The sequence below is a fragment of the Oratosquilla oratoria genome, chromosome 1 (assembly GCF_046742065.1).
Source record: "Oratosquilla oratoria isolate Oo_2021 chromosome 1, ASM4674206v1, whole genome shotgun sequence".
In the NCBI taxonomy this organism is placed as follows: Eukaryota; Metazoa; Arthropoda; class Malacostraca; order Stomatopoda; family Squillidae; genus Oratosquilla; species Oratosquilla oratoria.
The window spans coordinates 85,686,705-85,700,857 of NC_134777.1; the positions used below are offsets into that span (position 1 = coordinate 85,686,705).

Here is a 14,153-nt window from a genome sequence, read left to right on the forward strand (position 1 = left end):
AAATGGGTGAAGAATGGAAATAGGGTGGGGTTGAGTGCATGCCTTGGCTGGCTACCTCCCTTGTAAGGGGAAAGAAGCCTATTGATTTATATACAGAAGTCATTCCAGCCACAACGTGACATTTTGACTCCCACCTTTAGCAGCTTTTCATCTCATTACACTACTATTCATTAGTACTGATGTGATGGCTGCAGCTTGCTGACCATTGTTGTTGTCACAGTAACTACAGCTGTTTCTCACCCCCACATCTACACACACACTCACCCACTATCATCTTACTTGTGCTCTGCCAACATAAACTTAATTATTTAACATACTCATGAAATTTAATTAGCATCTTACCATAAACTTTTCATTTAACTATAATTTTTTTTATTTGATAATATCATCAATGAAAATACTAAATAAATATAACGAGTATAGATGAAGGGTCATCCATGTCTCCTGCTCTGTGCTCAAGTGTGAGGCAATGCAGCAAGACACAGCACCTCCACTGCATTACCTAACATATGAAGCTGGTTCACCCTCACGGCTTCATTACATGGTGCCCACCTCATTCACTCAAGAAATTACAGAGCAGAGAGGATGTCCCTTTGGGCTGTGTTATTCCTTCGTCCAATCACCACTCTCCACTTATTCCTACCTTTTGCCCTTTCCCTTCCTCTTACATCCAATGTTCATTTCACCCTGCCCATTCACACAATTCTTAGTCTTACCCTATAGTTTACTCCATTCTCCTATGCCTTTTACACTTTTTTTCTAGTCTTTCTTCACTCATTCTTTTCATATACCAAACCATTAAAGTTTTCTTTGATCTACTCTATCTGCCTGCTCTTTCCACTTCCATTCTCTGCTTTACCACACTGCTCACGCTATCCATCTTTGTAATCCCCACCCTTGTTAAAAAACTCATCTTAAACACATCATAAGGCATTAATGCAAAGAGAGGACTGTTTGAAGTGATGATTATGCCCATGACAATCTATGTAGACTTGGAATCTATACATACATACATATATATACCAAGGTTTTTTCTCCCTTACAAGGGAGGTAGCCAAAAAGGAAAAGGCATAAAATCATTCCCACCCATTCCACCCCTGAAAACACTCCACACCCCTCCACCCTCCCTCCCATCTTAGCACCTCCTAGATGACGGGTCATCCCTGCACCCTGTCCACTGCCCTGGATCAGAAGCATTGTCACAAGACACAGCACATCCACAGCAAGGCCCCATATAAAGGAGAGGACAGGGAGAAATCCCTTCGGGCTGCGTCAAAATTTTGCTCACACACACTACCTCACCCCCCATCCCCCCGTCCATTCCACCTCATGCATCACAACATCTTCCATATACAACCATTCTCCATTCATCCCTGTCTTCTGTCCTCTCCCATCCTTCCTCAACAGACATTCCCCTCTTCCCCAAAGCCCCCTTCACCCCATCCATCCATCTCATCCTAGGACGTCCCCTCATGTTCACTCCCTCCACATCTGCCTTCCATACCTCCTTTACTAGTCTTCCTTCACTCATTCTTTCCATGTGTCCAAACCATCCTAATACTCTTTCATCAACCCTATCTCCCAACTCCCTTTCCACCCTCCGTTCTCCTCCTCACCTCCTCATTTCTCACTCTATCTAGCCTAGTAACCCCCATCATACTTCTCAGACACTTCATCTCAAACACATTCAAGCTCCTTCTCTCTTCCTCTCTTATGTTCCATGTTTCTGCACCATACAGTGCTGTTGGTACAATCACTCCTTCATATAGTCTCCTCTTAGCATCCATTCCCAAATTTCTATTCCTCATTACACTTTTTAATCCACCAAGGCATTTACTCGCTTCTCTCAATCTACATTCTACCTCCACCTTTACTCCACCTTCTCCTGCCACATTTCAACCCAAGTATCTAAAACTATCCACTTCCTCCAGTGGAATCTATAGGAGGCAGAAAGAGCTTAAGGGAGCGTTGCCAGCGATCATTCGAAAAATTCTGGTACATGAGCGAATTTTAGGTACATTTCAAAAGGATCTCTATGATGGTGGCAACACTCATACAAAGTTATACAGCTGTATTTCATTTCTATTTTTTATACAGTATGAAATAGATAAAATATTGGCAACCTATGGCAACCCCATTGCATAAAAAACATTATGTATATTGAAATAGTATCAACATTTCTATAGCTATTTCGTTTTTTGCTACAGAATTGTGTTTATGGAGATATTTGGCAACTCCTCCCACCAGCATACCCCACAAAGACAGTGGACAAAGCATCAGTACTCTTGAAAAGGTCAAAGTAAGATGACATTGCTCCTGGTGCTCTCACCGTACAAAACAGTTTTGATTCCTCGCCCTGTATTGTTGCTGTGATCATGGAAAAATGAACAAGAAACAAGAGAGGGAAGTGGCAGAATATAGAGAGGGCCCATGAGTGCCTGAAATAGAAACAAGGAAAAAGAAAGAGGATAAAAGCAGCAAAGCTGCACACAGCACTACACAAGCATTTCCTAGCCACACCCACCTTACACCACCTCCAACCATGCCACACCCCTCACCCTCACCTCACACCTCATCAGCAAAGAAGAGGAAATTGAACATTTGCTATACATTGCAACCATCAAACAAATGGTCATGAAAATTTAAATCACCCTTCCTGTAAGGTTTATGTTTTTGTTCTTTCTGTTGTAATATCTTCAGTTGCTCTTTATGGATTTTTGTCATTTTTGTTTCATTTGAAAGAAAACATCATGCTCTTTATTTTCTATAGTAAAAAATAAAAGAAATTTGAATTAAAAAAAAATAATTTGTGAAACCTGAATTTTGCAGCATTTGTTTTATTATTCAGAAACAAATTAATAAAAAATCAGAGATATTAGTTTGAAAAAATGTATTCAATGAGATTTGCTCCCCATACTCTAAGCTTTCATTTTATACCAAGCTGAATGATGTGGAAGGATTTTCCATTAAGTAATTAGGGGTGAAGGGGGCTTTGGGGAAGAGGGGAATGTCTGTTGAGGAAGGAAGGGAGGGAGAGGACGGAAGACAGAGGTGAGTGGAGAATGGTTGTATATGGATGATGTTGTGATTGCATGAGGAGGAGGTAGTATGTGTGAGCAAATTTTTTGACGCAGCCACGAAGGGATTTCTCCCCGTCCTCTCCTTATATGCAAGGGGGGACGGAGAGGGGGGGGTCGCCGATTAAATGAAGCGGCCTTGCTGTGGATGTGCTGTGTCTTGTGACACTGCTTCTGACCACAGGGCGGTGGGCAAGGTGCAGGGATGACCCGTCATCCAGGAGGTGCTCAGATGAGAGGGAGGGTGGGAGGGGTGTGGAGTGTATTTAGGGATGAAATGGATGGGAGTGTTTTTATGCCTTTCCCTTTTTGGCTACCTCCCTTGAAAGGGGGAAAAAGCCTTGGTATATGTATGTATGTAATTAGAGCTTCACTAGAGTTCACTATGTCTTCATTAAATATTCACTATGCCTTATATATACATGGGAGGAACACAATACCCTGAGGAATTATACACTAATGTAAGGGGTATTTATACATGTATTCATTAAACACATATTTGGAAAAAAAAAATCACCTCTACAAAGTGATGCGGCACTCCCTTAACCTCCTCAATACAAGTCAATTTTTTGCATGCATATCAGGTTACCTGATAATGATGCATCACAATACACTCATTACAAAATATAAAGTCACTGCTGTTATAGTCATTCTCTTCCACCTTGATTAATATGACATCACAGAATACATGATAAAGCCTGTTCACAGAATACAGGGGTCACTCAGCAACAGCTACAAAATAAATATAATCAGGAAGCTGATGCAGCATCCTTGTATATCCCACTCATGGCTCATGATGCATACATAGGCATCATCATATTCAAGAGGTGAAATGTGTTCTTTAATCAATCAATCCCTTGGCCCAGGTCTCTGGGTAGGCCCATAGTTTACTCAGGGAAGAAATAGTGTTGTTGTCTGAAGTGTGTTAATGTTACACACTGCATTCTTTAAAAATAAAGTTAATAACATATGTTGGAGCTTTAGATTATACAGTGAAAAATATGATACATATAGGTCAGAATATGAATTTGATCAATTTTACAACTTCCCTGAGGAGAATATTAATGACCTATGGAAAACAATGAAAAATTATTTCCCATGTGGAAAAAAAATACATACATACATATATATATATATATATATATATATATATATATATATATATACACTTTACTTTTTTTAGGAATGTACCCTTACAATCCAAGTGGAAATACTTGGTGGCAGTATTCTTTTCCCCCCACCACAAGGTAGGCAAAAAAAGAAAATGAAATTCAGAGAAATGGTACAGGACACCAACAAGGGGTTGGGGGACAGCAGCAGTATAATAAAAGTTTCATTATTATTCCCTGTGGTGGGGGAAAAGAATACTGCCACCAAGTATTTCCACTTGGATCGTAAGAGGCGAGAAGAGAGGGACGGGGAGTGGGACTAGGCATCCTTCTCCTTGTAGCCCCACAGGGGACATTTATAAACGAAAAAGTAAAGGCAAAAGAGGGTCTGGGAATTTTCCGACCAGCACCCTAAGGTTTGGGTCTTTTAATGTGCGTGGATGTGGTACAGATGAGAGTAAAAGGGAAGAGATAGGTAGTATGTTTGTGAGAAGAAAGATGGATGTGTTGGCTTTGAGTGAAACTAAGTTGAAAGGGAAGGGTGAGTGTAAGTTTGGGAGTGTAAGTGGGAGGTTATCAGGAGTGAAGAGAGGGCAAGGGAGGGAGGGAAGGGGTGGCTATTCTAGTAAGTGAAGAGATAGGTAAACGTGTAGTGGAGTGGAAGGAGGTTTCCTCAAGGATTATGTGGATGAAGGTGAAACTGGGAAAGGAGATGTGGGTCTTTGTAAGTGCATATGGGCCTGGCAGTGAGAAGAACATGGAAGAAAGGGAGGCCTTTTGGATAGATTTAAATGAGTGCATAGAGGATTTAGGGAGAAATGTCAATGTAATAGTACTGGGAGACCTTAATGCTAGGGTAGGAAATGGTCCAATTGATGGAGTGGTTGGGAAATGTGGAGTTCCAGGAAAGAATCGTACTGGAGAGTTGATGGTGGAAATGTGTCTAGAAAGAGAGTTGATGATAGCAACTACAGTGTTTAGGAAGAAAGTCAAGCATAAGTACACATGGGAGAGGGTGGTGGATGGAAGGGTGGTAGATAGAGCATTGATGGATTATGTAGTGGTAAATAGGATTATGATAGGAAGAGTTAAGGATGTACATGTGCTAAGGGGAGAGGGTGGGGGAATATCAGATTATTTTTTGGTGGAAGGTAAGTTGAGAGTGGAGGATAGATGGAGAAAGAGGAAAGGGACAAAAGGTAGGGAGGTGCTTAGAGTGAACTCTTTAAATGAAAAGGAAAAGGAGGAGTACAAGAAGAAGCTGAAGGAGGAGTGGGAGGGAGTGAAGGATAGAGTAGAGCCAGGTGTGGAGGAGGAATGGGGATGGTTGTTGTTGTTGTTGTTGTCGTTCCCTAGACTGTCTGTCCGAGCAGTCCCGTCTCCCCAAGGAATGCCACAGCCGAAACTGGGTTTTCCCACAAATCCTTTATAGAGTGTATGTTGTGTTGTTTGCGTACATGATTGTGTATAATGCAGTCTTCCATTATGTGTTGTATGGTATGGGGTGAAGTGTTACATCCTGGGCAGCTGTTCACAATGCAGTCATCCAGCCTCTTCTGGTAGCGTAGAAGTGCTGGGTGGTGGCCGCACCGCAGTCTGGCCAGGTGGACTCTGTCCTTTCGTAGGAGAGAGGATTCAGAAGGGTGGATATCAGGGGGTCTGGCATGAAGCAGTGTGTTGTCTTTCAGTGTGTTAATGGAGTGGTGAGTGATATGATTATGAATATGTTTCCGGAGGCTAGTATTTGGTGGTTGTGGAGGAAGAGAAGAGAGTATCTGTGTGTGATACAGGTCTTTGGGTGTTGTCTTAATGTTTCTTGGTGTGTGTGGGTGTTCTACTATGTAGTGTAGCGGGTGTGATGTGTTTGTGGTGACTGCAGCAAGTGTTTGTGTGCCTCTCATGTCGAGGTGGTCCTTGAATTTGAGGACTTTTGTTTCATGGTGTAAATGGTCTGTAGGTGTTGTATTTGTGCAGCCTGTAATTGTTTTTAGGGCTTTGTTTTGTATGATTTGAAGGGTGTTGTGGTGTGTCTCACTGGAGCCGCAGCGTCTACGTCGTGGGACCACCCCCCAACCCCAAGAGTTGGGGGCCAAATGGCGGCAACTAGCCCTGGCCACCGGCTCTACGCAGGTGGCACTGATCCCCAAGAGGAGCTACATCTGCCTTGGGGAGTACCACAATGGGGATGGTTCAAGGAGGGGGTCACAAAGTGTGCAAGGATGGTCTGTGGAACAAGAAGGATAGGAGGAAATAGAGGGAAGGGTAGTGAATGGTGGGATGAGGAAACAAAGAAGGTTGTAGAAGAGAAGAAGCGAGCTTTCACAGATTGGTTACAAAATAGGACGAGGGAGTCATATGAGAGGTACAAAGAAAAGAAAAGAGAAGTAAAGCACAAGGTAAAGGAGGCTAAGAGGAGAGCAGATGTTAAATGGGGTAAGTGTATGACAGAAAATTTTGAAAGTAATACAAAGATGTTTTGGAAAGAAATCAAGAGAGGAAGAGGAGGCAAATCAAGTAAAGAAAAAAAGGTAAAAGGTGCAGATGGAGAGATGATAATGGAAGAGAAGGCAGTAAGGGGAAGATGGGCAGAGTATTTTAGGGAGTTGCTAAATGTGAAGGAGGATAGGGAGGGAAAGATAGTTGCAGTGGAAAATGCCAAGAAAATGACCGTGATGAGTGAGAAAAATGGAGGAGAAATAAGGAAGGATGAAGTGAAGGCAGTTGTTAAGATGATGAAAGCAGGTAAGGCACCTGGGCTGGATGGATGCCATGCAGAATGTCTCAAAAAAGGAGGTACAGTGATGGTGGACTGGCTGGTGAGGTTATTTAATGTTTGCTGGAGAGAGGGTAGAGTGCCAGAGGACTGGAGGAGTGCCTGTATAGTTCCACTTTACAAGGGAAAAGGGGACAAGTGTGAATGTAGTAGTTTCAGAGGGATTAGCTTGTTAAGTGTAGTTGGGAAGGCTTATGGGAGGATCTTGATTGAGAGGATTAGGAGAGGAACAGAGGGAGTAATTGGTGAGGTAAAGTGTGGATTTAGGATGGGTAGAGGTTGTGTAGATCAGATCTTTGTGGTAAGACAGATATGTGAGAAAGCTATAGGAAAGGGGAAGGATGTTTTTTGGGCTTTTATGGATCTGGAAAAGGCTTATGATAGGGTAGACAGAAAGGCACTGTGGGAGGTTATGCAGATATATGGGATAGGAGGAAAGCTGCTAGGAGCTGTCAAGAGTTTTTATGAGAGTAGTAGAGCTTGTGTCAAGATTAGAAATGGAGAGAGTGAGTGGTTCGAGGTAAAGGTGGGACTTCGTCAAGGATGCGTTATATTGCCCTGGCTGTTCAACTTATACATGGATGGGGTAATGCGAGAGGTAAATGCAAGGGTAGTGGGTCAGGGATTGGAGATGGTTAGAGAAAATGGAGAAAAGTGGGAGGTGAGCCAGCTGTTGTTTGCAGACGACACTGCGCTTGTGGTAGGATCGGAGGAGGGATTGAGGAAGTTGGTGACAGAGTTTGGGAGAGTATGTGATAAAAGAAAGCTAAAGATAAATGTGAGTAAGAGTAAGGTGATGAGATGTACAAGGGGTGAAAGTGGCAGTAGACTGGAAGTGAGCATTAAGGGAGAGCGACTGGAGGAAGTGAATAGTTTTAGATACTTGGGTGCAAATGTGGCAGGAAAAGGTGGAGTGAAGGTGGAGGTAGAATGTAGATTGAGAGAAGCGAGTAAATGCCTTGGTGGATTGAAGAGTGTAATGAGGAATAGACATTTGGGAATGGATGCTAAGAGGAGACTGTATGAAGGAGTGATTGTGCCAACAGCACTGTATGGGGCAGAAACATGGAACATAAGAGAGGAAGAGAGGAGTTTGAATGTGTTTGAGATGAGGTGTCTGAGAAGTATGATGGGGGTTACTAGGCTAGATAGAGTGAGAAATGAGGTGAGGAGGAGAACAGGGGTGGAAAGAGAGTTGGGAGATAGGGTTGATGAAAGAGTATTAGGATGGTTTGGACACATGGAAAGAATGAGTGAAGAAAGACTAGTAAAAGAGGTATGGAAGGCAGATGTGGAGGGAGTGAACATGAGGGGACGTCCTAGGATGAGGTGGATAGATGGGGTGAAGGGGGCTTTGGGGAAGAGGGGAATGTCTGTTGAGGAAGGACGGGAGAGGACAGAAGACAGGGGTAAATGGAGAATGGTTGTACAGTAAAAGCTCTTGTATCCGGCTCCTTCTTATAACCGGCATATTATTCACGAGGAAATAACAATTTTGTATAAAAAATGTAAAAATTCGAAAAAATAAAATTTAAAATTCCTGCGCCACTCCCGCAGCCGCCAGAGGTAGCGTGCATCTTTCCCGCCATCTCCCACAAATCCCGCCACTCTGTCAGGCCCAGTGCCCACTGTAATAAGGTGCCTGATGTTAAGCGTGCGACTGTCTATTAGCAACTCTCTCAACACACAAACACCTACCGACAGCAAAGTAAGGCAGTGATGGCTGAGTTGAAGGATATGCGTGGTAGTGCTAAGCTTAGCGTCACTGATGAAGCTCTTCAGGAGTGGATGGAGGTCGACATTGACGAAGCTATCACCCCCACACTAACTGACGACGAAATCATTCAGGCAGTGATTGAGGAGAAGCATGGTAAGGAAACAGAGGCTGATAGCGAAGAGGAAGATGACCCAGAGCCAAGAGTAACGTGGAAAGATGCCGCTAAAGGATTGGCAACATTTATCAGCTTTGCGGAGCACTGCACCTACATGGGGACTCACGACGTGATGTCTCTTCACTGTCTTCAAAATGAATTTTTAATGCAGAGAGACAAACATTCTAAACAGAGACATACGTGATTTCATGAAAATAAATAAAGATAAATAAATATGAATATACTGGTAAATAAATAAACAATAAAAGTGAAGCTATTGAATGAATTCTATTTAAGTACTCTGAATAAATTAAATAAATGTATTTTTTTAATATTCCTTCTCGTAACCGGGATTTCCCCTTTCCTTTGGTCCCACTCGTGCCAGTTAAAAGAGCTTATACTGTATATGGATGATGTTGTAATGCATCAGGTGGAATGGGCGGGAGGATGGGGGGTGAGGTAGTATGTGTGAGCAAAATTTGACGCAGCCCGAAGGGATTTCTCCCCGTCTTCTCCTTTTATGCAAGGGGGGACGGAGAGGGGGGGTCACCAATTTAATGAAGCGGCCTTGCTGTGGATGTGCTGTGTCTTGCGACACTGCTTCTGACCACAGGGCAGTGGACAAGGTGCAGGGATGACCCGTCATCCGGGAGGTGCTAAGATAAGAGGGAGGGTGGAGGGGTGTGGTGTGTATTCAGGGATGGAATGGGTGGGAATGATTTTATGCCTTTTCCTTTTTGGCTACCTCCCTTGTAAGGGGGAAAAAGCCTTGGTATATGTATCTATCATTTCTCTGTGAGCAAAGTCCTCCTCTATCACAGACAAAATGATGTGTGGCTCTGGTCCGTAGGGGCGCCCCATATAGACCCTAAAGTATCAACTGGATGCATGCTACTTTGCCATTACAACATGCCAACATAACAACATGCTACTTTGCCATAACAACATGCAGCCAATACCCTAGACGGGGAGGGATGACCCGTCATCCAGGAGGTGCCAAGATAAGAGGGAGGGTGGAGGGGAGTGGAGTGTATTAGGGATGGAAAGGGTGGGAATGGATTTTATGCCTTTTTCTTTTTAGCTACCTCCCTTGTAAGGGGGAAAGAGTCTTTGGTATATGTATGTGTGTGTATTTACCTAGTTGTATTTTACAGGAAGGGGAGCTATGCTCGTGGTGTCCCGTCTTCATATCTCATTTTATCTAAACTATTTTTAAATTCATGTATTGTTTTTGCACACCACTTTCTCATCCAACTTGTTCCAACTGTCTGTTACTCTGTGAGGAAAGCTGTTCTATTTCAGATCTCTTCTATAGCTGTCTCTTTTTATTTTCTTTCCGTGTCCTCTTGTCTTTCTATCATCCCATTTTATCAGATTCTCTCTATCAGTAATTTCTATGCCTTTCATGATTCTGTAAATAGCTATCAAATCTCCTCTCTCTCTTCTTTGCTCTAGTGTCTGTAGTTCAAGTTTTGCTAGTCTCTCTTCATATGATAGTTTTGAGTGTGTTGTTGCCAATGTGTATTTACCTAGTTGTATTTTACGGGAAGGGGAGCTATGCTCGTGGGGTCCCGTCTTCATATCTCATTTTATCTAAACTATTTTTAAATTCATGTATTGTTTTTGCACACACCACTTTCTCATCTAACTTGTTCCAACTGTCTATTACTCTGTGAGGAAAGCTTTTCTTTTTCAAATCCCTTCTATAGCTGTCTTTTTTTATTTTCTTTCCGTGTCCTCTTGTATTTCTGTCATCCCATTTTATCAGATTCTCTTTATCAGTAATTTCTATGCCTTTCATGATTCTGTAAATAGCTATCAAATCTCTCTCTCTTCTTTGCTCTAGTGTCTGTAGTTCAAGTTTTTCTAGTCTCTCTTCATATGATAGTTTTGAGAGTGTTGGTGCCAATTTTGTAATTGCTCTTTGTATTCTTTCAAGTTTTTTTTATACATTTTTTTGTACTTGGTGACCATATCGTTGCTGCATATTCCAATCTTGGTCTTATCAGGGGGATTAGGATTTTCTTCACCATTTCTTCATCCAGGTATGTAAATGCAACTTTGATTGTTCTTATTAAATTATGTTTCTCCAAAAATCTTATTTATATGTTTCTCAGGTGACATATTATTCATAACAATGACTCCCAGGTCCTTCTCATTTTCTACTTTTTTTTATTCCTTCTTCTCCCAATTTATATGCTCCTGTTATTCTGTTTTTGCTTTTTCCAAATTCCATTATACTACACTTTTTTGTATTGAACTCCATCTCCCACTTCCTACTCCATTCCTGTACTTTATATAGATCTCTCTGTAGTGATTCACAATCTTCTTCTGTTTTCACTCTTTTTAGTAGTTTTGCATCATCTGCAAAGAAGCTCATATAGCTTTCAATTCCTTCATCCATATCATTAATATATATAGCAAACATTATTAGGGCCAGAACTGTTCCCTGCGGAACACCGCTTATTACTTCATCCCATTTTGAGTGCTGGTTTCTTATCACTACTCTCATTTTTCTTTCTTGCAAAAAGTCTTCCATCCAATTTAGTAGTTTGCCCTGTATTCCTCCTTCAGTTTCTAATTTCTTAAGCAACTTCTTATGTGGTACTTTGTCACAAGCTTTCTTTAGGTCTAGAAATGCACAGTCCGCCCATCCATCTCTTTCTTGTATTATATCTATTAGCCTTGAATGGAAACATATTAAATTGGTGACGCATGATCGTCCTTGTCTGAATCCAAATTGCCTTGGATTTAACACTTTGTTTTTTTCTAAATATTTTACCCATCTACTTTTGATAATTCTTTCACAAATTTTTGCTATTGTACTTGTTAGAGAGACTGGTCTATAGTTGGTAGGTTCTTCTTTATTTCCTCCTTTATATATAGGTACTATATTTGCTTTTTTCCAATCTTCTGGAACTTTTCCTTCTTTCAAGGAACTATTTAGTATGCTATGTATTTTGTCTGCCAGTTCATTCCTGCATTCTTTTAGTATCCAGTTTGCTATTTCATCTGGTCCATGCGATTTTCTGACATCAAGATTATTCAAGTGTGTTAATATTTCATTCTTTGTTACTTCTATTTCTTCCATAGGGGGGACATTCTCTTTCCATTCGTTCTCTTCAGGTTGTATGTTCTCCCTTGTAAACACTGATTTAAAATGTTTGTTCATAATTTCCGCCATTTCCATTTCCTCAGTGTATTCAACTCCCTCTTGTCTTAATTTCTCCAAGTCTTGTTTGTTTTTCAGTTTATTGTTTACAAATCTGTAGAATAGTTTTGGTTGATCTTTACACTTTTCTATGATATCTTTTTCATATTTTCTCTTTTCCTCTCTGCACGTTTGTACATATTCATTTCTATAACAGGTATATATTTTCCATTTTTCAGGTCTTCTGTCTTTTTTCCATCTGGTCCAGGCTTTGTCTCTTTTGTCTTTTAGCTCCCTACAACTTTTGTTGTACCAGCATTTTACATATTCTTTTTCTTGTTTTTGTCTTGGGACATACTTTTCCACTCCTTTTTTGTAAATTTTTGTCAAAATATTCCATTTCTCTTCTACTGTTGTTTCTTCTTTGCATATTTCTTCCCAGTTTTCCTTTTGAAAGAATTCTCTTATTTTATCAAAGTTTGTTTTTTCATACATCATTCTTCCTTTTCTATATTGTTCATTTCTTTTCATATATTTTTCTTCATTAAGTTCCAGTTCAATCAATATGTGGTCACTTTTACTTATGGTGTTTTATATTAAATCTTGTCCACTATTCTAGGTTCAGATGTAATTATTAGGTCTAGTCTCGATGGCTCTTCTTCATTTCTATACCTAGTGTTCTCCTGTATCCATTGTGTCATTGTATGGTCAGTAACCATCTCAAGTAGAGCGTTTCCCCATGAGCCGTCTCCACCCTTTACTGTCATTTCTTCCCAGCAGATTTCTTTGCAATTAAAGTCGCCCATCATAACTATTCTTCCTCCCTCTTCCATTATCTTGTTTAATGTTATCTTTGTGTCCTCTAACATACTTTTATGTTCACTCTCTTCCCATGAGGCTGTTTTCGAGGGCACATAATTTATCACAAACTTTCTGCTCTTCTTATCTCTGTCTTCTACTTCCATCATTATCATCTCTACTGTATTCTTTCCATATGTGACACACTTCACGTTTATATCCTTCTTAGTCAGGAACATAACTCCACCCCCTTCCTTTTTCACTCTGTTTCTAATCCAATAATTATATGCATCATGTCCTACACTGTTGGGTGGTAGTGGACCTTATAATTTTGTTTCTACAATTCCCATTATGTCTGGTTCTTTTTCCTTCAAATAATCATTCAGCTCATTCAATCCTGTTATTAATCCATCTATATTTGTGTAAGACACTCTCAGTTTTCTGCCACTTCCATTGTGTTCTCTGTTTCCCTTTTGTTTTTCTCTTGTATGTCGACTTTCTTTAGTTTCATATTCACTACTCTCCAATAGAATCTCTCTTTTTCTGACTCCGTTCTTATCTCGTTTTTTTCCTTAGCTTCGTCTTTTCTGTTTTTCTTCCTCTCTTTCCTCTTTATTCATTTCTCTTTTTATCCATACCTTTTTATATTGTTCATTTGTTGCTAGTTTCCCTGTTTTGGATAAGATATTCTCAGCCGTAGTTTGTGACCTGAATTTAATCTTGATTGGTCTGGTCTTGTCTGTACTATATTTCCCGAGCCTGAATTTCTCTTCGATTTGTTTCATTATTTCTGGCTCATCTTCCTGAACCAATTCTAGTAAATTTCTTACTTTTTCATTTTCCTCTTTGATTATTGTGGTTCTATCTGGGTTATGTTTCTCTTCCATTCCTAATATAATTATACATTTCTTTCTGTCTGCTAAGTCTCTTACTATATTCTCCTTCTGTCTCATCACTTTAATAACTGAGTCTTCAGTTTGTTCATTCATTTGCTGTCTGATTATGTCAGTGGATGCATCTTTGCTATTTTCTTGGATTTTTTTCCAACCCTCCTTGTTCTCCTTATTATTCTCCTTTAAGACTTTCTCTTCTTTTACTTCTTTTAACTGTTTTTTTAATTCTTCAATTTCAAGTTTTTGTTCGCCTTCTCTAGTTCTTCCAATTTTTCAACTCTCTGCACAATGTTGTTAACGTGACCGAACTTAAATTCCCAGTGCTCGATCATCTTATCGAGTTTCTCTTCTAGTCTTGTTAATCGGGGGGGAGGGGTTTGTGTCCCCCCCATCTCTTTAAATCCCTGGAAAATATTCTCATCATCTTCTACTGTATTGCTCTTATCTATACTTCTAATCTTTACATTTTTGTTAGACATTT

General features: G+C 40.5%; 1 protein-coding gene across 4 annotated transcripts in view; it reads right to left on the reverse strand.

Moving 5' to 3' along the window:
- LOC143019305 (WD repeat domain phosphoinositide-interacting protein 3) overlaps nucleotides 1–14,153 on the reverse strand; it is a 250,845-nt gene that overhangs the window by 148,218 nt on the left and 88,474 nt on the right. The window lies entirely within an intron of this gene.